The sequence below is a fragment of the Taeniopygia guttata genome, chromosome 2 (genome assembly GCF_048771995.1).
Source record: "Taeniopygia guttata chromosome 2, bTaeGut7.mat, whole genome shotgun sequence".
In the NCBI taxonomy this organism is placed as follows: domain Eukaryota; kingdom Metazoa; phylum Chordata; class Aves; order Passeriformes; family Estrildidae; genus Taeniopygia; species Taeniopygia guttata.
The window spans coordinates 103897656-103925572 of NC_133026.1; the positions used below are offsets into that span (position 1 = coordinate 103897656).

General features: G+C 36.7%; 1 long non-coding RNA gene across 1 annotated transcript; it reads right to left on the reverse strand.

The window, feature by feature from the left end:
• Positions 1 to 2815: 2815 nt before the first annotated feature.
• LOC140682531 (uncharacterized) lies at positions 2816 to 26831 on the reverse strand. Its single transcript, XR_012054367.1, has 3 exons — positions 25606 to 26831; positions 17277 to 17393; positions 2816 to 4696 (listed from the first exon to the last, which is right to left on the reverse strand). It is a non-coding gene; the product is annotated as an uncharacterized lncRNA (long non-coding RNA).
• Between the last annotated feature and the right edge of the window lie 1086 nt (positions 26832 to 27917).

Genomic DNA, 27917 nt, shown 5'->3' on the forward strand with positions numbered 1-27917 from the left:
GCTTCTACGTGGAGCTAAGAAACCTGAGTATTTCTGAAATACTGAGGAAGCCTTGCCAATTATTGCCCCCTGACTCTGTCACAAACATATTTAACTTTTGTTTAAACATAAACCTCTTGCTTGTAATGCTGCAAAGTATTAATCCAGAAGGTTCTCTTTTCTCATCTGAATAATTTATTCATTTGTCTAGCTTAACAATTCATTTCAGAAAAAAAATTGGCAAAACTAAGTGACATGTATGTATAATACTGACTTGTTATGCATGACTTTAAAATATAGCTTTAAACATTTTTCATAAGGATATACAATCAGAGACAAGAAGCATCCTTCTAAGACAGTGAAGACTGAATTGCAGTCCTTCAGATATTATAAAATTCATCCAGAGGGACTATCTATTATAAATGGAACACTCCTGTATGGAACACTTTCCTAAATTTTTCCTGTGGTTTAACTGTCTTTTAAATAAGAAATGTATCTTATTTTAAATAAGCCTATTGCTTCTTACCCTGCTCCCCATGGATAGTGAAGAATGGGCTGTTTCTCTTTTTTGCAGCATCCATTTATAGATTTAAAGACTACAGTATGTTCTACCTTAGTTTTGTTCTGAACTGCTTAAGATTTTTGAGTCTTTTCCTTTGGTAAGTCATAACACTTTAGATCATTCACCTTTGAAGTATCTGTACGATAGTGTGATTAATTATCTTGAATGACAGAACTGAAAATCAGACAAGGGTACAGCTGAGACATGATCCTTATGCAAAGATTCAAATATCCAATATGTGGCACTTCCATTTAAACATCAAAATATATGCTATTTATGCTTTTATTTCAGTCGTGCTTTGGACTCCATTTCTCCTACTCTGCCACCGTCCTTTCCCTGAGGTTCTGGCTGAGGTCCCTGGAGTTGCTTCAGGCTGTTGCAGTAGACCCACAGTGGGAGTTATGGAGAAGTAGAAACTTCTACCAAACATAACAGGCAATTTTCTTTTAGGCTTCTCACCCAGTGATTAGTATCTGAGAAAGAGGCCTTGAAGGTCATTGCTACACACTAACAATGAAGTTTCTTCTTCCAAGGATATAATCACAAAATATTTGAGATTTTTTTAAAGCTTGGTTTGTGTTACTAAAAATCATGTAAAAAATAAAATTATATTGCAAAATTATATTAGCCTTCCCAATCCACTAACACATCCTTACCCATGAATGGAATCTCATCTTGAATCATTTTTCATACATCATAAAGAAAAGAATTGTATTAATTTTTTAATTTTTTCAGGAAAGAGTTAAATCCAACATCATTATGGGTATCCATCTTTTGGAATGTGGCTAAACTTTTCTTCTGCTAAGTCTCTGAGTCATTCTCTTCATAAAGCACCTGCAGACATTTCATCTTGTGTTAAATTGCAAACTATTTTCTGCAGTCCAGTGTGGAACTTTTCTAGTTTCTTCATATGCTTCTATAATTAGGTTAAATTTGGATGATTCATGATGTTAAATGATACCCAAGGCCATGCTTCCAAATTCTTCAGTAGTACCTCATTAAATGCAAACCAATAAAAAGCAACAGCTATTGCGCATAAACTATCTCAAGGTCTTCTGATTCTTCCTGCACATCCTAGCACAACACTGGCCTGGCTAGACAACTCTATCTCCTCAGTTTGTACGTAACATACTAAAAAACCACTTTGCCTACAAATAAAAAATTAAGATCACGAAGGAGAAAGCAGAGGAGTGAAAACACACATACAAGCAGTAAAGCACAAAAAAAACATGAGTTACAGAAATTTGGGGTTACATCCTCTACTTTTGGACAAGCTGCTGGGCTGGAATCATGCTTATATTACCTGTCTGTGTGCAAGATTCTATCAAAAACAGAAGTAAGGATTTGTCTATGGAGCCACATGACATAGCCATGAACATCCAAGCTGTATTTTTTGACAGTTGCAAAGATATGCTATAGAGCTCAATAGTCTGTAGGAAGTCCAGGAAGGCATTATCATCCACTGCCACAAGAAAAATGAAATATTTTCACACTACAGCATCCTCCAACATAGCGCAAATCAGTGATATCCATATCAGAAACCACAACAGCTGGCTGGGTTGTAGCAGGGGAGTCCAAGCTGCCTTTAAAAGGGTATGTGAACCAAAGGGTTCTGTGGTCCAGGACGTGCCTGTAGTAATTGAGGCGGTTTGGGGTTCAGATCAGCAGGTGAAACTCTCTAGAAAAGAGCCTGCAGCACCTCTTCCCCAGGATGTTCTCATCTGGCAATGACATGACAAAGCCGAAAGGGGAGCAGGGGCTGTGTGACAACAGCTCTGCGAACAAACTTTCCTCTGCTGCACATATCTATATCACTCTTGTTCCTTTCAAAGCATGGAAGACAAAACACTGTCAATCCTCATGGCCATGCCCCTGTTAATTCAGCTTTACCTCCTTTCGAAAAATGGTCTGCATAGTGTCGTGGTTTGACATGACACATACTTTCCAGGGCCTATATTGTGCTTGTAATCTGATGGCAGCAATTGTAAATATGTATTTTTTACTCACAATCTTACAACTGGAGCAATGCTGGTTTTTCCTGTGGGATGGACTTATTTCAAAACAGCCCATGAACATGTACATTAATGTCTGTACAGCCTCCTTTTTTGTGCACTCTCCTGCGAATGAAGAAGAATCATGAACCCATCAGCCTGTAAATTTATTTTTCCCTTCCTGATGAGTTGCTTCCAAGGATGTGGAATAACCCTGGGGAAGTCCCTGGGCTTTCAGGGCACTGTTACAGAGACTCACCAAAACAGCGCCATATGCTCCATGTTTTCCTAATCACAACCCATGACCATTGGAACACAAAAAAAATGTCTATTCTTTATTTATTGCATTGTGTGTTGCAGTACTTAAAGGAAAAAATGAAAAACATTTTTTTTTACATACACAGCAGCTCTTCCACTTACCTTTAAATTTGTCAAGCAGGTGGCCTGAAATACAGATGCAGTAGAATCCCCACTCTTGGCATTGCGAAAGAAAAGGAAAGAGGTTCAGAAAATACCAGTTGTAGAATATCATTCTAGTTTTGTTTTCCCTCAGCCCAATATGGAGACCCATTTTTTTCCTCAAGATAGCTGAGTACAATTGCAATGTGTCATGTACAGCAAACACTTTTTTAGTGCACACACACGGATCACTGAGCTGATGTGGGAGGTCGCCACTCGCGCTCCAGTGAGCCGGCTGATGTGTAATGTACCTTTCCAGTAAACTAAATTACACCGCTCTACCAGTGATTCCAATGTAACTTCAGCATCAAATGCACTCTTTTCGAAACCATCCACAAAACTGAAATTTGTGTGCACTCGGCTGGCTCACTCTTCAATCATGGAAATGTACTTTCCTTGCCTTGACAAATGTAAGCTGATCTTGCTGTTATCGGTTTAGAACATGGATGGCGACAGCACCTTTACAGTCCACTCCACTGGCCATGCCTTCTCCTACTTTTAACTTTCTCCTACTTGTCAGGGATATTTCTTTCTGGCTTCCACTGCTATGTGGCACCTAAACCCACCTGATGTAGAAGAGGAAATAGAGTATTTTAGTCAGTTAGCAACAGATGCTCTCAGCCATATCTATGCATTCTTCTTGCTTTTTAGCATCTCATAAGCTACTGCTTTCCCAGTAGGACCAGCGCCACAGGTTGAAGTTCTGTAATGAGGTTTCTCTCTGTTCTGGGACACATGACAGCTGTCACTACCAGTTAACAGTGACATGTGAGGAAGCAAAGACCACCCTGGAGAGTTGTAGCAGCACTCACTTAAGGTTTTGTGTGCTTGATTCACTGGGGGTGTATTGTGGTTGCCATAGGTGTATCAGCATTTCCGTGATTATTTTTAAAAAGTTATAAAATCAACTCAGAAACTTCTTAATGGTGACATGTGGTTGTAGCCAGGAAGCAATTTTTTTCCCCTAGTGAAATTTTTTTTTTAGTGGACATTTTAAGTGACATAAAAGTAATATCAATTACTATGCTATATTGGCCTTGGACATTTTCAGATTTTTGATGGCTTTAAGCTAAAAATCATTGTCTTTGTCAAGTGAATAATTAATTATATTTGAAAATTAAATCTCTCAAGATAATGAAGTACAAAATTAACTGCTGAATATAAAGAATATTACTCTATGCAATTTTCATAATATTTAAAATTCTGGATGATAGAATAATTCCAGAACACAAGCTAAGTTACAAGGGAGCTATTTTCCTTACATAAAAGAAAAATTAGGAATTTTCTCCATTGTTAAACTACCATCCAGTGGTCTGATTAGAACACTGTTGCATGTTAACCCTGGGAAGGCAGCTAAACCACACAAAACTACTTGCCCATTCCTCTGCACCAGGATGGGGGAGAGAATCTGAGGTGTAAAAGTGAGAAGACTTGTGGGTTGAGATAAGGACAGTTTGATAGGTAAAGCAAAGCCATGAAGAAGCAAAGTAAAACAAGGAAAGCCAGGCTCCGTCATGCATTAGCAGTGCCTTGGGAAGACAAACACCATCAGTCTGAATTTTCCCTCTTCCTCCTCTTTCTCCCAGATTTTATCTCTGAATACACATGGCACCGGATATTCATCAGTCGATGTCTCTTGATGTCTCTTGTCTCATCAGCGTCCTCTCCCAACCTCTTGTGCATTGACAGCCTGCTGGCTGGTGTGCTGGAGTGAGAAACAGAGAAACCCTTGATGCAGAATAAGCACTGCTCAGCAACAACTAAAACATCAATACTGTTTCGGTCACCAGTCCAAAATATAATACTGTACGTAAACTACTATGAATAAAATTGTCTTATCTAAAAGCTGCACAAACATTAAAAGTTTCTGCAAATCTGAATAAAAATAAAAGGAGAATAAGGGAAAGGGAAGCCTGATGACTAAGAAGTTTCCTTTCTTCTTCGCCATATATCCTAGTGTCTTCCATTGCTATGTGGCGTCTTTCACCTAAAAGAACTTGGATGCATAGAAGTAGTTTTCATATCTAGCAACAGAATACAAGTCAGTCATGATTTGTATGTGCATATTTCTCCCCCTAGATTACAGCAGAGTGAAGGAAGTAATTAACAAAAAACTTCTGGATGACTTGCTAAGGCTGCCTGCTCCATCTACTCTGGTGGATGTCTACCTAAATATTCCCTGGTAATATTTTTCATGAAGATGCTGTAGTTCTTTGATTAATTTCAACTTGTTATCTTTTTTATATAACTTTAAAAAATAAAAATACATATTTCCTAATGGATTTTACTCTGTCTCCATGTAATGTACCACCCTTTCATTTATTTGCTGCTATCATTCTTCCCCAGTCTTACCCAAAATGAGAGAAACCAGTGAATAAAGAGTAGCACTGTTGGATATCTATGTGTTTTAGAAGAGATAGATCTAGAGCTAACAGCCATCCTTTTCCTACTAAGCTGAGGTGAACACCTTATATGCAGACATCTAAAATTCAGAAATTCAAAATGGGTCACAAGAGTTAGAAAATTTTAAGAAAACCTGATGTGTATCTGATTTGAATCTTTCCTATCCACACAGAAAGAGAAACCAAGGGACAATTATCTCAGAATGCCTTTATTGTTTTGATGTGGGACAAGAAAATTTGGTGATCTTTTTCTTACATTCAGCCTTAAGAAACCACAAACAGAGGAACATATTTACTTAGCTTGTTTTGAGTGAAAAGAAGGAGCTATTTATTTCTAATCAGTCTCTACAGAGATCAAGGATAGACTAATTAACTTTAGCTCAATCTACAAATCACACTGGTAGTCGGTATCCCACAGAAAAAACACTTCTCCACTACAGTGGCAAATTGGTAAATAGTCACCTCTCTATACTCCTTTCATTTGCCACTCTCTTCTCTGTTTTGGGGTAGGGAGGAAGATAAACCTTCTATTTCCCAGCAGAAAAGGGACACGTTAGTCAGAACTGATGGGGAGTACCTTAGTTTTGGATACATAAGGAAGAAATTTGAAAAGAGCCTTTTTGTCTGTCTGGATAGTTACTGAGACTCCAGATGTAATAAAGAGTGCCAGTGTGATGGTGACTAACTGATGATGCTTTCCAATATAAGTTACAGAAACAATGCAGCATTGTTTCTGTACTTTTAAAATGAAAATCTTCTCTTGTTGAAATCAACGGAAGTCACACACTTAACATTCTGCTCAGATATCCTGTTCCCCTGAGTCATCTAGCTATCACTGCTAAGCATTTCACATTATTACTTCTTTATTCAAAGACAAAACATATACTTGACAAATATATGTTTCAATATATTTCATTATAAATATTTATAGGCATTTATAAAAAGTGTACATTATCTGCCATATTTTTCAACATATTTAAAAGAATATGTATTTCACTATCTTACATATCTTCACATATTACCATATGTTTTATTTCTGCCAGCATTCAAATGCTCTTCCTACAGAATAGAGTCCTTTTGCAAGCGGATTCATAAGAAAATTCTTCTTTTTAATAGCTCTGATTCATTATGTTTCTGTTATCTATTTCTTTATACCTGTCATCCCCCCCTATTACTTACTAACTTGATATGGCAACTAAAGCTTTGAAAAATGCTCAAACTTGGAATTGCATCCAACATTTTTTGAATACAAAAATGTATTTATCTTTATGGAACTTACATAGTTGTAGAAGTGTCTAACACCCAACACAACTCAACATATATAGTGAAGTATGAAACAGATCCATTTTTATAAAGCAGACATGTCTGTAATAATTGATACAGAAAACATTACAAATCAGCTTCATTTTAAATCCCGGACTTTTACTCACCCGCAACCCTCTGAAAAATGTTAATTCGGTAACCAGGTACCAAAGGTGGTACCTGTTCATAAAACTTTGCTTTAATAACTTTGCTTTTATTGTTGGGATTCAAGAGTACTCTAGACAGGAACTTGTTACTCAAGATAAATACTAATGAAGTATTCTTGTCTCACTGGAGCAGAAGTTATGAAGATTATGCCAAACATCCTTTGTCAAGCATCAGAAAAATCCAAGAAGGCTTCCAGGTTTTTTACACTTTGTATGTGTAAAGTTGATAGGATCATCTCTTAGCCAGGGTGCAACTGGCATTCAGAGTAGGCTGGATACAGCACAACTGTCATTTCACCTGTGCACCCTCAATGTTTCAGTAGACCCCATCATATTTGTCATAAATCAAAACATCTTTTGGTCCACAGTATTTCAGAGAAGACTTTCATTATGATTGGAAGTATTTTTATTTTCTTCCAAGTTACAGTTTTTCACGATAATTTCACAATAAAGTATTATTAAAATAACCTATTTTCCGAAGGCATGTCTGTAGTAGAAAATCAAGGATGGCAACGTGTAGGAAAACAAAAAAAATTTACAGAAATTCATCCCAAGTGGTGGGTCATAACTTTTGTTAGTGTTGATGATATAAAGAGAAATCGCCTCGAAATTTTTAATTTTCCCATTCAGGAATCTAAATGCCCTTTTGCCATGTGATGAACCCCCTGAGAGTCAGTGTGGGAATCATCCTCGTAATGAATCTCACACTCCTTGCTATGAGGAGGAATGAGAAGACAGATGAAAATGCACAATGCAGGTTCAAATCCTTGACATGATTCTGGGCTGTTTTTCCTAATGAGCCATGCAAGGGTTTTCTTGTTTCCTACCTCTGAAGAACTTGAGCTCATGGGTTCGCTCATATCTCACCTTCACATCTAATGGCCAGAGCAAATGGAGACTGTTTACCCCCTCGGGCTCACGCATGTCCTTGTGAAATGTGTGAGAAGGATGTGGGATCAAGGGACATACTCCTCGCCTCTTCAGATCTAAACACTCTTGTGTGCTTGTTCCTTGATTGATTCAATCACTGCCTTCACACTGCTTTGATTAAGGATCTAATCTAATCTCTTTCTAAAGTGAGTTTCTTAGTCATGCCCAGTCAGTGAGCTATTGAGGTAGACTACTCCAAGAAGGTGTTTGTTCATTTAAAGCAGAAGAAACATTTTCTTCTGGTTGTAAGAAGGATCTGTGAAGAAGGTGGATGGTGTTGCTTTTTTATTATCTTTCAGTTAATCATGGTCCAAATAATAAGGATTAAAGATGTAATATCTTAAGTGTCTGGATAAAACAAGTGTCACAGTTAGGAGGAAAGAGAAAAATTCCCCAGTTCTGATTAGACCAAGGGAAGCATACATGGTATGATGCAGTCTGATGCATTGAATTCTTCAGGGATGTGCAAATAATTCAATGTTATGTTCAAAAAGAAGTGTCAGCAAACAGATTGTTGTCTTTTGTATTAGGCATAGGCATTTCAGGCTGAAATACCTCTTACCTGTGTCTCATCCTGGCAGTTATTATGTGGGAACAATATGAACTGAACTTTTACTTGTTTTACTTCAGAAGCACAGGAAATCAGAAAGCATTCCCAGTTCTTATCCTACGTGTCCTTTGACTAATTTGAAGCCTACAAGCGTGCAGCAGATCAGTTCTTTCAGTCAGTAAGCAGTTTACCAATACTCAGAAGTAGTAAGTCAGCAGGAAAAATATGTCTCCCATCAAAATCCTGTGTCACTGTTAGGATTAAAGAAAGGGGGAGCTTGGGAAAAAAATCCATGTCTACAACTTTCAATGGGGGTATTTCGAGTGTAATGTCAGGTGTCACTTTTTCTGCATTTTATGGGATACAAGTCAGATAGCCTACTTCTAATTTGATGTAGGTCTAGGATTTGTTTATAAATATTGTTTCAATAGGATAACTTAGAAATTACCAATACTCCACTGTCTGTAAAATATTCCACAGCAGTGTTGCAACACCTTTTGTACATTTCTTTCATATTCTTTAGTAATGTATTGCACCAGAGCTCTTTTCAAACTGCTTGTATCATGCTGAGGATACATGCAAATAATTATATTAATTGGGAATGCTTTCTTGTGATCTATCTATATTATAATATTCTATGGATACATGCATTTCTACATATATTACTGCATATGTTAATACATAAGAATAATACATAATAATAATACATAATAATACAATATATAACACCCTTGCTAGTTTGGAAGCTATACAATAATCTTTTGTGTTCACATTAGGACCAACAGCTGGACACAGCATTTGGAGCCATGCTTTCCACTTGTGGGACAAGAGCCTCTGCACAAAGCCAACATTTTTTTCTGTCAGCGCTTATATCTAGGTTGATACAAGATTAAAAAAAAAATTAAGAGTTTTTCTGCTGTATAGGTTTATAGAGAAGATGTGGCAATAGAAAATGGGTTTTGTTCCTCCTGAATACTACCCAGCAAACAAATAGAGATATAAACTGAATGTGTTAGTACAAAAGAAGTGAAATAAGCATAGACATACCCCCTTTCTGCTGAACTCTTTTGATAGCTTCAGCTAATTATCTTCTTTTATTCCCATTCTGTATTTTTACCCTTCATGTCATCTGGCAGAATGGATAGTAAATACCTTAAAGAAAGGACAGGAGTTTTTTTAAAAGCTGCACATGTACCTCTGTTCTGAGTTGATATTCTTAGGCACTATCATAAACACTTAATAATGACCACATTTATCAAAGAATTGATGTAAAGGTGACCTATTTTAAAATAAGTATTTCTCTGGCACTTATTCATCCTAAGAGTTTGTCCCCATTGCTGTTCCCTTAGCCTGGTTTCCATATTCTATATATTCCCTTTTTATTTAAGCATTTAAGATTAAGAAAAAAAAGTTCCACTACATTAGTTGGGTTTTTTTACTACAAAATTTATAATGATAGAAATACACATCAGAGATTGCAAGGTTTATTATCTAGGAATAGAGATGAGCAGATAAGTATTTTTCCTGTCCTATGTAACTAATATTCAAATAGCCTGTTATGCATAATGTTATAACTTATTTATTTTATTTTATTTTATTTCATTTAATTTAAAATTTCCATTAGTTTATCAATTATGAATCTCATGTTTCCAAGATTTTTTTGAATCCTTCTTGAAGTAGTCTTGGCACTGTTAGGTCTCTGCGGTTGGACTCAGTGATCTGTAAGGTTTTTTGCAACCAAAATGATTCTATGATTCTATCATTTCTTTAAGTTCTTAAGACTTCTCTAATTTTTGGTTCTAGTGATATGCTGATATTCTAGGTTAGCACATTGCCCTCACAGATATCTGTCTAGATAACTGATCTTTCATAAGCTTCTATAAAATCACTGAATCATATAATTGTTTAAAAACAACTCACTGGTGTGAACAGAAATGATTGGGCTTTGAATCAAAACCAGTTTCCTCATTCAAGTCCATCCAATAATCCATTTGATTAATTCTTTGAAATTTTCAAATTCATATGGCTGCTAAGAGCTTGACTTCTTACTGGGAATAAAACTCTCCTTAAAAGTCTGAACCTGGTTGACGTTCCCCCCCTCACACAGCCCCCTGAATAATCAGGCTAGCCCAGAGATCTGAGGCTATGAGGGGAGGAATATCAGGAGATGGCAAAGATTTCCAAAAGAGGCTCTTACCCTGATATATGTTGGTTCAGCTCTCTTTATTCTGTGGTGTCCTTGTGGAGAGCAGAGCAAAAGAGAGCGAACAGGAAATGTCAGGGGTCTGTATAGGTTTTAGACAGGGTGGGCTTCTCTGGCTCTCCGACAACCCCATTGGGGCAGGAAGGAGGATCCAGGGGTTATCTTGATCAGAGTCACAGGGCCCCGGGGAAGGTGGCACAGAGTGCCTATGAGCACGCTGTAACACCTGGTATTTAGAAAAAAAATGTGTTCATGACATTATGTTGTACAGAGCCAGACTGAAAAGAAATATCTTCTGATCAGTTTGCAATCCCTCTAACTGAAATTAGTAATTAGATCAAAATTAGATCAAAGGATAGAAGCAGGATTCCTTAAATGTCCCTGGATATGGCACTTAGTCAAATTAATAACTGAAGTAATTGGAAAATATTAAGAGACATTTAAAAAAAAATCTATTATCTTTTGATTTGTTGTATAATTAAAGATTTTGTTTTGTTGTTTTGATAAAAACTTTCCTATATAAACACTACACATGAGAGTAAGTTTCCTTTGAGAAACCATGACCACCAGTGTCGAGAGACTGAAAAGATGGACAGTGCAGCAGTTTTTTCTCAGGTTTGGTATCAAAAATTTTTTAATTTTAGAGAAATACAGAATTTTAAAATGTTGTATGCAGTAGGACATAGATGAAATAAATAATTTTCCTTGGAGATGTTAGAGTCGGGAAGCCAGAAATCAGCCTCCACATCCTTCCTGCATGTCTTCTTTCCCTTCCACTCCACTCTGCTCTCTCCCCATCTGCTCCATCTGAAGTTGTCTCAAGGATAATTTCCTGATATTCTCTAGCAAGGAGAATGTTTTTAAAATAACATCCTTCCACACATATCATGTGCACCTCACATGATCCATCCTACTTCAAAAGTACTCTTCCTTGACAGCAAGTTACTCTTGCCCTTGGCTGGTTACAGAACCAACACAACTGAGAGCAGAAGTACAGAACCTTTGAGGCAGGGGTCTAATACAGGAGCCGGATATGTGAGCAGGGAATTATAACAGTGGAGTTAGTACAGTAAAAAGCCTGTGCTTGCTTATACTGGCCTAGAATTCCCTGTTCAGGTGTCTAATACACTCTACAATTAAATTACTTTTTTATTTATAAAGATAATAAGAAATTATAATTCTGTATTTTACTGCTTTTGTTAAAATGATTGTGTAGAAACAGAATATGGAATAGGAAGCAATCAAGAAGAGCAATGAAAAGACTGGTAAATAAAAAGGGCAAATTCTTCCACAGCACTGAAACTTTCATTGAAAACACAGGGTGACATATCTCTGAGGCCACCACCTGAGACACTAACCTAAAAACTCGATCACTACGATCAAGACATTGGTCTGTCTAACATGAGAGACATAAAATCTCATTTATTATACTTTCCTATCTGTTGTAATCCCTTGTATGAATTATCCTCTTTTCAGGAGGAAGGTAGGAACATAGAAGGTTTATTTGTGCCAGATTTATTGCACTCTAACATTTATCAGGTGCTCATATAGTCTTCACTTCCAGCAAAAAAAATAACTATAACTATAGCAAATTAAAATTGCTATTAAATTGAAAAAAAAAAAAAAGTAAAAAAAAATCTGTTGTCAGTATTAACGATCTACTTCCTCTTCTTAATTAATTTTAATTTGCATATTCATAGTGGGATCATGATGTTGCCAGCCAGTCTACTTGATCATCATATTCTCTTAATATCTTTATTTATTTTTCTTTTCATAATCTGTGTAACATCCAGCATGTGAAATGGTCTGAGAAAGTCCCTGTAGCCTCAGATACTAAAGCTGAGAACTAGGTCAAACATTTCAATATTTCAACAAAATTCTGTGTCTAGATGAAATAATAGACATCAAAATATTAATGTACATACAAACTATGTTGATCTAAGGTTTCTTATAGTCCCTAATTAAGTAGACCACTCCTACACATATTCTTGAAATAGTCTTCTCAAGGTGCTAATTAATAAGCACAAATCTCTGACATATGTAGAAGCATTAAAAAAAATATGTTTCCAGCTTCCCATAAAACTTGAGCATTATGGCCAACTGGTTTCACCCAAAAAAAGACAATTTAATGTAGATCTGAAAGAAGTGTTTTTCTATTTCATTATCAACATATTGTTAGCAAAAGCTGGGTTAGATTCTGATATACTTGTGTAAGAGGAACAATGTATGTAATTTATAGTGTATCTGAAAAAAAGCCCATTCTGAATTGAAACAAAACCTACTGGTGGACAAAGGTATCTCTTATCAGAGTTAGAACATCAGATTCTTATACTTACTAAGGCTGAGATGACAACAGTTTGCTTCTCTGAGCATGTTTGTAAACATAGGCTCAGAATTCACTGATGTACTGAATGAATAAACTCCACCTGGAGTTTATTACTGCACCTGATGTACTGAATGAATAAACTCCACCTGGAAACACCGGGCTCCATTCTGATCCCTGTTTCACCAGCTGATGGTCAGAAGGAAGGGGAGTGCATTATTCACACTGAGCCTTCAGGTGGGTGTCATACCTGCAACGCCTGGGCTGAAAAGGATGAAAACCTTGCTTCATGTGGCATCTGAGTAGGTTCAGGTGGAGCCCACAAGAACAGCATCAAATGATTTCCAGCATCAAAGAGATACAAGATGGGTGCCACCAAAAACTCATTGGTACTCCAAAGGGTGAGAATGCCACAAGCACAGGTCTGTGATGCAGGTATACAGGGGAAAGCTGTTCTGTACTTGCTAAGCCCAGTCCCAGTGCTGCCATGGTACCTCATTCCCTGGCAGAAGCTCACCTGTGGTCACAATGTGTTCCCAGGTTTTGTCTACCTTGGCTTTTTCTTTAATAATAACAATAAAAATAATAACAGCAATAATTCACCATTAATAACAATATAAAAATAGTGAGAAATAATAATATTCCCTATTCACATAAAAATGTCTGCACTGAATCAGACCAAAGGTTCTTTTACCCTCATGCTGTCTCCTGACACTGGTCTGGGCACATGCTTGGAGCTGTATAATCACTAGGACACATGCAGTAGATGTAAAGCTCACTAGGACCTACTCCAGCTTATTCCAGCTGGGAATTGGTCCACTATTGGTAAGCAGCCCACTGCAAACCTCCATGCTCTCTAAGTGAAATTTCACTGCCTGCTGAGTGTGCTATGTACATCTGGATCTAAACAGGCAATTGCACACAAATTTCAACAAAAAGCAATCCAGAATTTATGTTTCTGACAACTAGGCAGCCTTTTAAATTTTTCTTCCCATGCAACTTTTAACTTTGTTCCATCTAGTTTGAAGATATGGTGCCGGTATAATAGACTGTCTTTAAAGCAGGAAAGAGCTTTGTCTTGCACTAAGTTTACATATAAGTGTAAGATGTTGAGTATTGTGCAAGTTTTTATAGGACTCAAACGTCAAATCTTTGCTCACCAGCAAGCATTACCCTTGTTTTACAAAAGCCAGTGATGAGAATAATAATCATAACCTCAGCCTAGAGGATTGATTAGTGCAGGATAGCACCACACACAAAGCTGTTTAGCACATTACTGCAGGCAGAAATGTTACTTCAGCCTTTTGCAAGGAAATACTTGCTCAAAAAATTCACAGGTAATGTCCTATATATGAAAAGAAGATGTTGCAGTACTGACATTTATTCTTATGAATACCTGTATGGCTATGAATATTTCATGATCAAGCAGATTAAAACCTGTCTTAAGTAATTATACTGAGCTGTTTACTACTAAATTCCCTGCTGAGTCAAAGCTGCATTTTCCATATTGTTTTGGTACAGAATATAGTAAATATATTTACATCAACCAAATGAGGACATATATAGCATGTGTTCAACTAAACTATTTAACATTGGTGAGAAAAAGTAGTAGTTAGTGGAATTAAGATAATGAATTGTTGTTGCTAACTATTAAACTAGCTGCAAACAAATTTTCCAGCAATTATTTCATGCTCAGAAAAACAAGCTGAGTTTGAAAACACAAAAAACCTCATTATTTGTGAAAGCCTTCTATAAGTTAACTCAAGTACCACCCCTCCCCACCCCACAATTCAAACACAGGTTTGTCCTCATCTCACCTCTGAATCATCTGTTCAATCTGCCCTTTCTCCATCATGCTGTGCTGAGCTCATTGCTTCAGTCATATGAAATGGGAAGCTGGGAGACAGAAATGTTTTTGCACAATACCCTGGCCAGCTCCCATTCAGAAACAGTAAAATGAAAATAATACAAAAGGACATCAGCTGCCTGATACAGAGACATATCCTTTCAATGCTAGGCTCACAAGTAAGGATCAAAGACTTGGTATTTGGAAGAAAAAATTTATTTTTTACTCTAATGATACAGGGTCTTGATTCAACAAACAGCCTAATACTCAATATGTTCTTCATGTTATGCTTGCTTTTGAATAACAGGTGAACTGAAGTCTCTGCACACACAGTATTCAGCAGGGAGTGCTTTTGTGCACCTGCAGCATTTTCATGCTCATTTACAAAGAGCTGCTTTACCCTGCTGCAAACTCCCAAGAAGAACCAGTGGAACACTGTGGGAGGTAGGCAGTGCTAGGGAAAAGGTGTGAGAGTGTCTCCCAGCAGGATGTCTCCCAGGCTATTTATCAGTTCTCCTCTAAATAAAACAGGAGACTGTAACTAAACAGTCCTGTAACTAAAAATCCCTGCCACCATACTAACTGTGGCTATCCCCTAAAGCCAAACATTTCAGGGAGTGTAAAGCTTGCATTTATCCTTTATAGCTCTTGACATGACAAAGATCTAGTTATTAGTTTCAGGTAGACTTGCACTTTATGGCATCTTTAACTTCTTTTTTGGAAATGGAAGACAGTGATTCTTCTCCCAGCTGGGGATTTAATGGTTTTGACATTAAGTTGGGTTCATTGTATTCCTTCAAGTATTTTGCATTCTTTAGTTCTAGATAATTGTTCATCAGGGAAATTATAGAAAACAGCACAGCCTGGACCCCCAAAGTAGTGAAAACTCAATATTTTAAATTAAATCCACACCAACTGCGAGGCCTCGGCTCCTTGAAAATTAAAATCACAGCTCCTTATTTCATGTTGTTTTTATCAAATCAGAATTTAGGGACTGAAAGAATTTTTTATACTAGTATATTTGACTTTGAGGGTGGAATTGCCAACTCTTGAAGCAAGCACTTTCTAACCCAAGGAAATTTCTCTTCAAAGTAGGATTTAAAAAAAATGTTTTTGTTGATAGAGTCTTACTCATGCCAAATGTGAGCATTTCGTGATGTTGAGGAAACTCCTAGAGCACAAAAGCAAATGAGAGAGATGGGCTTAGGGAATCTTCTTGTCATTCAGGTGAAAAAAACCACACAAATGGTTATGAATTTGATATCTCTTAAAAGATTACAATATTTGTCTTCTTTCTCACAAAATCAAGCAATAGTTTCTACACCACAGAAGCAAACATAGGTACAGAATAACAAGTGCTGAGAACCCATGCAGGATAAGTACTAGTCACTGGTTCTCAAATGGAATATTATGTCCGGTGAAGAATATTCGTGGAAAAATAATAAGAATTATTATATTTTTTTTTAATTTTTACTGTCACAGCATAAGAAAAACAAATCCTATTATGTAAGAAATTCCCTTGTGGACAAAGAATTTAATATTAATAACAGTTTATGCAGCAGAAAGCTCTAAAATTCACTATAAAGAATAAATGATGATCCTAAGGTGGAATTGTTTATATTAATTTGCTTTTATGACTTCAGAGTGACTCAAATACAGGTAATTTCAATGTCCTATGACAGAAAAATGAAAAAAATGATGATCCTTTATATACTCTATGTCACACGGTAGGATTCTTGAGGCTGTCCTGTCAGATACAGGAGCTGGACTTCAATGATGCTTGTGGGTCACTTCCTACTTGGGATATTCCATGATTCTCCATTTTCCAAAACATTAGAATCTCTATGTTATCAAAAAGTTATTTGCCTGCAAAAAATTCTATTTTTGTCTTCATCATTGTAAATATAAATAAAGTACCCATGGCAAATATGTCTGGTGTAGTACAGGTTTTTTTTCTGACCTAAACAGCTGGCTGCAAGATACATCTATACATCTATACATCTATACATCTATACATCTATATATCTATATATCTATATATCTATATATCTATATATCTATATATATATCATCTATATATCTATATATCTATATAGCTATATATCTATATATCCATATAGATTTATAGACATATAGACATATAGACATATAGGCATGGATTGCCAGGGACATGGTTTCTACTCATAGTTTTGTTATTTGGAGAGCTGTTTGATGAGAATGTGATCTATAGTGATCTATAGTGATCTATAGTATTTCAGGCCAATAAGGAAAAAGACCAGCCCCACCACCAAAAATCCCAGAAAAATATGGAGCTCAGAATTAAAGTAAAATTTAAAATAATTCCATATGTTATACAAAATGTACATTTACATGCAAAGTACTTTTAGTTATTTAATTTAAGACTCAGATACAGGCATCATTTATGGAGTCTGTGGACAAAAAATGAAAAGAAATTGAATTGTTGTTACTTTTGTTCCAGAATGTTCATTCCAAAGCATTCCAGAATGCTTTGGTACAGTGATCAAAAGTAGGTGTGCATTAACATCTCAATGCATCATTTACCTTTTGGTTGTCACATTGCTTATTGCTCTTCTAGATGACAGTCCTTTGTTAAATCAGATTTATCCTCCTCTCCCATGTGGGTTAGCTGGACCACTTTGTAAAACTTCAATGTTACTACTGAAAACAGAGTAAATAATGAAAAAAATTGAATGGTGCATGCCAGTCCCCTTGACAAGAGTGAGGAATGCAGACTTGCAGGGCTGAACTGGCCCTGTTGCAGATTGTCCATGTGAAGGGAGGAGCCTGGGGTCAGAGGACAGGTCTGTAGGGCACAGCAGGGAAAGCAGCCAATATTGCTTGAATGAGGGAAGTGCTGTAAGTTACTCTTCAATATTTGTTGGTAGCAATGCTGTAAATGTGGCCTTCCAGTTGCCATGGTTACAAGCAGACTTTCATACAGACTGGTAACAAAAAAGTGCCCTCCAGTTATTTGTTGCCTGTTTCACACGCTCCCCACTTTTCATAATGATTTATTCCAATTGCCTAGCACTTCTCATAGAAATATTCATCACCGTCTGGGGCTCAGTTTTTCATTCTTCTTCAGCTTCCACTAATAATTCAGGGCATTGAAGAACTGGAACAAATAGTAATGTTTTAACTTCTTTTTTCTTTTTTTTTTTTTTTTTTTTTTAATACAGTAATTGCCTGGATGTTAACAGGTTAATTTTGTATAAAATTTAGGTTTTAAGACAGGCTATCAGCCCTATGTGACTATTTTTCTTTTTCCCCCTATACACTGTTATGTTAAGTAATCATTAGCAAATTAATCTCCTCATCTTGCTTTTCAGAACTCTTTGTCAGCCTCTGTGCCTACTATAGAGCTCACAGACAGGACTAAAAACTAGAGTGAGAGCTAACTTATTTCCTGTTCACAAAATTAAAAAACTTCAAAAATATAAACCAGGGGAAGTAACTGAAACTTTGGTTTTTCCTAGAGCTGTTGTAGTGATCTACCATGTATACTATAACTAGGGAAAGTACCACAAGGTCTGCATCATAATTTTAAGCATATAGGAAGGCTGTAAACTTTTTCACTACAGCAGATAAGTGGATTTTGTTGCCTGGACTGAAAATTTACCCTAGACAGAAGAAATTCTTGACTCTAGGATTGTTCTCTGTGGTGCTCTTATTGGTATAGCTTGAGAAAGAAAAGCTACAGCCTGATAGCCAAGATTCAAACTTTTTGTGAGCATTTCATTGCACTGAGTGACTAAAGCTATGAAACAATTCAGGTAACATCAGGTCAACTGCAAACCATGACCACCTCATGAATAAACTGTGTCTTCCCATGAATGTAACATGTCCCAGAAGAGAGTGACTGGCTAAGGTACTTCCTCTCTGTTCTTTCAAATGCAATGCAGATTTGTCAAAAAGGGGCTTCTGGCACTGAGAGAGCCAGGGAGAGCTATTTAAAGTCCTCAACGTGTATCTTCACTGACAGCCCTTCAGTACCACTTAACATGCAATCTACTATCCCTAATTGTCTCTCGACTTAAGTAGTTGAACATCTCTCTGCTGGGGATAATAGCATTTTTAAAGTTAATCTGTATTTGCACAGGCTCTACAGAAGCTGTTTATCAAAGCTTATTAGATGCTTGAGTTGCTGAGTCTGTCATATTGTTTTTATTTTTCTTTAATTATTAACAATATAGCAAGTAATTTCCTTAGCAGAAAGAAGTCCCCTCTGTATTATTATAATTTTATAATAGATGCAATAGCAAGTCTTGGTAATTTGGCAGTGTCCTTCTACATGTTTTAAACACTTCCTTCACAACAGGTTTTTGTTTTCATGAAACACAGTCTTCCCCACTCCATTCTTTCTCGACACTCTTTCCAGTGTAGTTAATACTTGGTGTGGAAAAGCACAGTATATTGAAGTTATCACACATCCCCTGGGTGGAGTTCAAGGTGAATCAGCAGATCACTTTTTGGGGGAAAACACGAGGAGCTCCATCCAATGCAGCACCCATTGCATATAGCCAGTGCCTGTGGGTAAACAGTGGCACAAGGCCAGAATGGGAAGGGGACTTTGATCCAGTCCTTCAAGGACTAAATGACCACTACAGGGGATAAACATGAAGCCAGGTCCTTCCAGTCACACATGAAAGCAAATCATCAAAGGGAAAGCTTTCAGTTTGGGCTTGCTCTGTATAAGTTCATACCAGTAATTAGTCACTAGTGCATTTTGTACAGGTCTGGGCTGTCAGACAGTGTTTTGAATTACTTTCTCATTTTCTTACCATCCTATTTTCCTCTCAACATAGTCTTAACTTCCATGCCTAATAAAGTTCCTTAAAGTCATCCCTTCTGTAAGGGTTTGTGATTATTCTGGCAAGTTTTATGTCATGATTTGAATTTAAAATAAAATTATTATTATTATTGTTACTTTGTTATTATTATTATTACCCCTGAAAAGAAAATTTGCTTTAGTGTTGCCAAGGATGGCTGGGAATGTAAATTTCAGGAAGCTGACAGGACTCCTACAAAATCTCAGCTAGATTTTAAAGATTTTTTTGTAGGGAACAATGTCAGTATTGCTGCCTGTCCCATCCAAGGAACAAGTTTCACTACTGGAACAGATGACAGCAGGCAGGCAAATGACAATCGTGTGGTGCCCTCTATTGCAAAAATCAAATATCCTGTTTGCCACATAGATTTTGAGGTAGCTTCAGAAAACTAGCCTTTATTTTTCAGGATTTCTGTTTTTCAGTTTGGACTTCTATGGCTTCAAATACTTTTCTTGATCTATTTTTCAACTAGTATTTAGCACCCTCTGAAAAGAGGGTTGGATAGCCGATTTTTAAAATGTTGACAAAAGAAACCTTTGACCAAATCAAACAGACGGTGTACTATTCATGCATTAAGATGTTTCTTCTCAGTCTTTCAGTCCTCATGTAGAAAGAACATGAAAATAACTAATCCATAGCTCCTTTTCCAAGAGCTGTGTGATTTAAGAGGTCTTCTCACTTTTGTCCAAACATAGACAAAATGGCAGTGTCTACTCAATCCTGTCTTACCAGAGGGGAGGATTTATCAAGACATTCTTTGAACGAAGATATCTTCTCACCTGATAAAAAATTATCAGGAGAAAAACTGAGTTGTCAAGTTGCTGTCTCAGTTCTCCAGTAGATACTGGTAAATTAAAGGCTGCTCTCCCTTAATGAAGGATGTGCAGAGTACCTTTCATTTAGCACAAGCGTGTAAAATTATCACAGGATACACATGAACTTATCAGAAAGTATCCTATATTATTGCAAGTTCATGTTTGATTCAACTTCTTGATTGTGGTTGCTGGACTCATATGAAAATTTAATATTGCTTTCCCAAGGAAAACAATTGTCAATGTGATGCTGTCGCTGTATTTCATGTGAGTTGATGCTTTTATCTTCTGATATGTAAATGATTAATTCCTGTCATTGGCATGCTGCTTGTATGTGCTGGCTGACCTTTAAAATAACAATGAGGATTTTAAACCCACTCCTTATTAATACAACTCACACTTCAACAAGAAATGAGCTGAAGCAATTTATACTTATGGCAGAAGGTAGGTGACATATATGTTACTGCCACAGAATTTCCAAAATATTTCAGAGACATCTGTGTGGCTTTTTTGTATCATTTCCCTGCATATTTTTCCTTTCATGGTGCTAATCAACACACCTTTCAGTGTGCAAGAAACAGCAGAAAGCAAAGATGGATAGGAAAAAAAAGGAAAAGAACAATATTTAGTAACACTAGTAATAGAGAAATTGCAGCTGTAACTGGGAAGAGGACATCAGATTTTACAAGAATTTGAAGTTTTTCTTTGTTTGGTAAGTTAGGCGGTTGCATATCTGAAGAGATAGGGAAAAAAATCTAAAATGAGGGAAGGCTAATAGACAATTTTGGGAATTGCAAGAAGAAGAAAATAATATATGTCAAGTTTTGGACAACTCGGACACTTACTTTAATGACTTTCATTTTCAGTCATTCTTAAATCTTAAAGAAAAATAAGGGAATGTTAGTACAATGCTTTTCTATTCATCATGCATAATAAACAGAATAATTTAAGATTCAGATATCTCAGGTTTGCAAATTAGTTCTCAGGGTGAGTCAGAAGGCAGTGACCAAAGTGAAATTATCATGTGAACTGAATGTGGTAAATCCTTCACGATGCTCATAAATCACAAGGATCATTGCTGTGCCTATTTCCCTGAACTTTTGTTCTCTCAAGTAATTTGATTAATCTCAGTCACCCTGCAGCTATTTTACCAGTAAAAAGTACCTGAAGGTTCAGGGATTTTTTTTTTAATTCTGTGCCTGTGCATGGGAGCTACACACATATACATAATGTGTGTATGTGGAGATTCCATACAGCGATCCCCACTGCTCATCACTCAGTCACTTGGTATTTCCATGTTTGGACAACCACAGGCCAAAGAAAAGACAACTCCATGATCAAAAAGTGGAAATCCTTGCTCAATACAAGCAAGGAACAACACAAGCAATGTCAACAAGTCACTTCACAGAGAGAAAAAGAGTGTTTGTGTCCCCCCCATACATCACCAGTCACTACTGATCAAGTCTAACCTCATTCCAGCTTCTTTCCCTGTGATTGGTATTCTGTGAGAAAGAAATTCAATGGTCTAGTCAAACAGAACATAGCAGGGGTAGGGCTGCAGAGTGATATGTAAGGGTTTAAAAGAGGGGAAAATTAATTAATCCTGGGGTCAATTTGCCAAATCTGAAATTATGCAATCTAAAAAGTGTATTTTATGGAAAAGTAGCTATTTGAGACCAAGCTTTCTAATGCAGATGAATGTTTTGAATCGATAAAAAAGAAACAGAACTCAAAGTGTAGCAATTCAAAGCTAACCATATTTACTGTTCTTTGAATTTGGATTTCAGTATTTTGTAAAGATTTGTCTTCTTATAAGTGACTAGGGAGGAAAATTTTTCTTCAAATACTACTGCTTCCACTGCTATTAATAATGAGGATTTTTTAATGTAGATAATGATTATGATTATGATTCTTGTTACAAATATTTCCATGCAAGAAAACATGTATTGAACTTTCTCTTTGGTTTTGAATTCTGATCCCAAAATGTAACTAGGTACAACTTTTCTTTCTCCTTGATTTTCCCTTCTGACCTCATATGAGAACAAGATAGAGAAAAGATAACAAGATCTGGTAAAGAAATACAGACTACCAGCCATCCAACCAGAAAAATGAAGTAATCCAAAATTGAAGGTTATGTACTTTAGACCTCTGTTTAAAAAGAAGAAAATTTACAAGTTTTCCCTTCTTCCATTGCGCACACTAGAAAAACCTTGATTTATATTACAAATATTTTTTCCTGTTTTTCTTAATCCTTCTTTCCTTTGCACATTATAAAGCTTGACAGATTTATCAGAAAATTTTTCATTGAAACAAGTAGTCACAGTAGGGTGTCATGTGTTTGATATTCATCCATGATCAGCCGAACCAGCATGTGCCTTTTCAATGATTTCAATGAGCCCTCCATCAAAGCCCCATGTCTGAATTGCAACTGCTTTCATTTATACATTTTGTGATAAAAATTAAGCTATACTTATATCTTACTAATGGTATGAATAAAACAGACTATAAAATCCTGTAGAGGCAGTCTGTCAGTTTTAGAGATCCTTTGATGGCTACATTAGTTACACCTTTGCTTCTGATCTGACAGCATGCTTAAACAGTCATGGCTTAGTCACATTCATTGCAAGTAACCCAAGGTAAGACCTTAAGTCTTTGGAAAAATCCATATGGGAACATCACTCCCCAGAGCTAAAACAAATAAATGAAGCACTTTTTAAAATAGTGTTGAGATACACTTGAGAATTGAATTTGTTAGTTATCAAAAAATCAATTCCAAAGTCTTTCTGAAAAATACATCTGTTTTAATTAGTTATGTAACTTCTTCATTATATCCCTGTGTATCAGAACAACATGAAAGGAATGGGAGCAAGAAGTGAACAGAATAATAAGAGGTGCTGGGACTGCAATACACTTTTGAATAATTTGGCAGGTCTCTTTGCTTGGTAATGGCAAACATAGGAACAAACTTTATCCAGGCAGCTGCATCAATATGGCAAGTTACTTTATGAAGGTAAGTTTCATATGAGCAAAATCAGAGCAAAAAGCCAGAGTATTATTTTAACCCACTAATCTGGGAACAAGAATATGCTTTAAACGTGTTCATTTTTTTGCATTTTTTTAAAATAATCACTGCTTTCAGGAAGACATTTCAAAATCCTTGCACTTAATTGGAAACAATACACTCACCATGCCCTCTTTTCTTATATCCTCCATTATTTTTGTGCTTCCTATCTCCCCTTTTTGGTTTGGTTTGGTTTTCGTTAAATTGTTTGGGTATTTTCTTTGTATGATTGGTCGGTGTTTGTTTGGGTTTGCTTTTTGCTTTTTCTCTAGAAAGAAAGGAAGAATCTACCCCTGAGTACTGCAGATGAAAGACAAACACATGGGCATGGGGGATCCATTTTCACTGCTCCTTTTCACAGTGAGACTATTGTGCCCTGATGCCCAATATTTCATATTGATGGGAGGTGTACTGGGGTACACACAACTTTACAGCAGGGGTGAAGCAGGTGTTGTGCTGCCAGCATTGAAAAGGGGAATGGACAGTCTACTCTGAAGGAGTAAGCATGGTGGTCACAGAAGCAGAGGGAATAGCACCAATCCCCATCACCTCTAAATATCATTAATTCAAACTGTGAGTGTCACAGGGAATTGCTGCCTGCCTATATCCTTAGTGCCTACTGGATGGGTAATGAACATACTGCTCATAGGCCCTACCTACTAAGCTCTGCTCAGTCTTTGGAAACACCAATATACAGACTTTTGTATAACTCTGCACAAACTTTTGAGTTATATGGTTTAAGTAATAACCAATGACTCATGACCCTGAAAATGAGTAGACTTTGCACACTAAGGTGCTTCTGTGTGACTAACTGATTTTCTATTCAGATTCCCAATCAAAATGTGAAGGATATACTTTAGAGAAATCTGCTGTGTTTATTTTTTTTATGCCAGTGGTTTTTTGTGCTTTTAAGATTTTTTCATTAATAATCATAAAGAAATTAGTAAATTCCAAATTGAAAATAAATCTGTGAAAATTCACAGCATTGTATGGTGTACATTGTGAAATGAAACACTCACAGAAAGTATTTCCTTAATTTCTCCCTCTGAAGCAAAACTTCATGCCAGTTTTGTCCAGCCTCACTAAATTGCAAAATTATCCTAATTCTGCCCTTTTTTTTTCTCTTGTAAACCTGCAATTCATTAAAATGTTTGGCTCAGCTGCACCTCTAGTTTAATTTCACAGAACCAGGAGAAGAAAAATAAATGTGCATAGGTTTTAGTTTAATCAGTTTTAGAAAAGGATATTTCTGTGTAAGGTCCTTGTTCTCACTGCTGGAAGCTGGAGGAAGGGTTACACTGAGGTAATGATAAGTCAATAGGGAAGAGATATGACTGTCTATACTTGGGATTTTATATACAGCAAAAAAGCTGAGAGAAAGAGCTCTTTTTTCAGATAATTGTTACACAGAGTTTTTTAAACATACGTAAAGGAAATTTTGAGGCAGACATTACTGTTTGATTTGTAATTGCAAGTATTTTTAAAGAAGAATATAACTTCTCGGCACTCTCACCCAGTAAAATGGTATTGCAAACAGCACCACAAAACCACCACATGGAATAGATTGTAATAGATTGCGGGCCCTCAGCTTAGTCTAAATAAGGCAATGGAATTTAGGCAATATTTTTCATTCAAGTCAGACAATTGTCATGTCTGTTGAATGCAGAAATTACTTTAAATTGTTCCTAGAAATCTGAAGGAGTTCTTGCATGCAGAAATTTCAGATGACAGTACAATTTTTCTTAAGTCTCCCAGGCACTTTGTAATAGCTTACTTTCACTCTGAAAAGAAAAATAGCTTTCTGGCTAGAGTTACTCTTCACATTGCTGATAAATTGTAAACTGATTTGACAATTAGTCTGAATTAAAGATAGACATGTCAAACAGATCACTTAGAAGCTGATCAAAAGTAAGTTAAAGTGTCAGGATGTAAAATAGAATTAATTAAAACTAGGATATGGCTGTAGATTTTTTTTCCTAAGAATAATAGTGACTCTTACTAAACAAAGACTCACAAGAATAAAAAAAGCCTCAGTACATCGAACAGTTTATATCTCCATTTTTAAGAAACAATATTCTACTATTTAGAGGGCTAAGAATGCTGTTCAAACAAATTATTTTGTGCTGCAGTTCTTCATTGTGCATCTCTCTTCATGAATCCTCACTTACCTTGAAAATTCTCTGAAGTCCTCCAACTGACAATCTGTCTAACTCAGGAGCTAACCCTCCATCCTTGCAGGATCTAGGACAGCTAACATTTATCCTCCAGACTTAACAGCTTTGTTCAGGCTCTGGCACTTGATTTTGATTGGCTTAAGGAGTTCTCTTGTCCTGGGATGGGGTTTGAAAGTTGCCACCTTGGTACAGTGTTTTTATTAAAACTCTTGGAAGCTGAATATCAACAGTACCCAAACTTAATTATGTTTTCTAAGCCAAAGCTGGTCCCCAAGGAGACCCTTTTGCTGCAGCAGCTTTAGCAACACATATTAGCTGGATAAATAGAGCTAATGGAGCAGTCAGTCTACTGCTTTATGAAGGATCTGTACTCAGATAAAGTAGTTGTTTTAAATAGTTGCATATATTAATGTATAATTGCACACAAACATTTTTGTATATGTTAATCATATTAATATAATATGATTAAATATTAGACATTTCTTTGACTGTTTGTGGGCTCAGGTGTGAGGATTCAGTTTTGAGAATTAACTTGATCTAAGCCATAGTCATAATAGTTTTGTTTATAACTTAGAAGATTCCACATGTTAGAAAAGGATTAAAAATTGGAAAGAAACACAGAGCTATCACAATTGAGACATTATGGCTAACCTCTGTTGACATCTGTTTTCATGTTGTTAGTTACTGAAGGAGAAGGCTGACCCTTACTTCAAGACCAGTGCTATACGGTAATAAATCCCAAAGACAGTTTTGGTGGCTTTGTTCTAGCAAAAGCTCCCCAGAACTTTTTCTATTAAGGGTAAGCATTTCAGCCACAGCAAATGCAAAGGGTTTTCTCAGGATGGCATTCTGGCATGAGAACCACACCGTTCCCGTCAACCACAAGGAGATGGTATAGGAGAAGTGTAGGTAGGTAAATATAGCTCAGTTTAACCTTCAGAAGACGTTGGAACTCAAAATGTCCCTCAGACATTTTCAGAGGTTCCAGGCCTTGGTCGGAAGCATTTTAGACCCTGGCAAGCAGCTGAAAACAGCTGTGAGTTTGAGTTTGAGCCATGGAATGAGTTACCAACTTTGAAGGTGGAACAAGTGGTCACAAAGGGTTAGATGGTATAGCAAAAGTAGTCACAAATTAGAGGGGAAAATTTTTTAGTATTGTACAGGGGGGTTTTAATACCTGTACAGGGGGGTTTTTACTTTGTACAGGGGGGTCAGGAGTTCTAATATGGAGGAAAGTGGGCTTGATCCCGTTCTTCCTCCTTCTTCTTCCTTACCTCCATGTTCTTGTTGGCACTCACAGATTGGTTTAGAGTAGAAAAGCACATTGTAACATAGGTAGTAGGTATTGGGGAAAATCTGTAAACATGTAAGACGTAATATATCATATAAAAGATAGCAGCAGCCCTGGGCGGGGAGAGAGACGACGGAGACACCGGACAGTGAGGGTGTCAGGAGTGTGTGTGTTTCTGCCTGGGCAGCTGACCAAGGCAGCGCAGTGGGCGAAGACAATCTTTTAGATAACTAGCAATAAACTGCCTTGAGACCGAACAACAAGAGGCTGCGGAGTTTTTCTTTGGAAGCACGGGTTGGAGGAGAGACTTTACCACCATACGAGAGCCCCGAATCAATCCCGGGGTTCTCACAAGAACATATGATGGAGAAGCAGCCAAAATGTGCAGCATATGACCTTTGTGCTACTCACAATGCCTCTTTCACAGTTCAATTTATAGCAATGCAACACAGAATGAAAATAGGGTTTCCATTTTTTTGAATAGAAGGGACGTTTCCAATCCATGAACCAGCTTAACATGCTACTATTTGACAGTAAGCACTAAAAAAAGAAAATATTACAAACCTTTGTTTGGATAAAACATTTAACTTGAAAGTTATGGACAATCTTTCATTTATTTCTGGAAACAGCCATTGAGCTGTGTTCCTGTGTGCAGTATTTTGAAAAATAAAATCAGCATTTATTTGTACAAGCATTGGTGCCTTTTTGTCTGGTTCTCCTGATGACTCTTTTAGGACAGAGTCAGGGAGCACAAATGCCATGTTTTAGGTGACAAATTCCCCTAATTAAGATTGAACTGACTCATTCCAGCAGCTGCAACAGAGACCCATTGATCAGTCCAAAGCATGAAATAAGTTCTTGGAGGATCCACTGGATAATTTCTAGTATGAATGAATATGATGTATCACCACCAAAACTGGAGAAGAATAACAATATTTTCATACGCCTACACTGCAGTGAAACAAAAGATGCTTACACCCCAGAAGTTAACTTCATGAAGTCACCTTCATGAAGT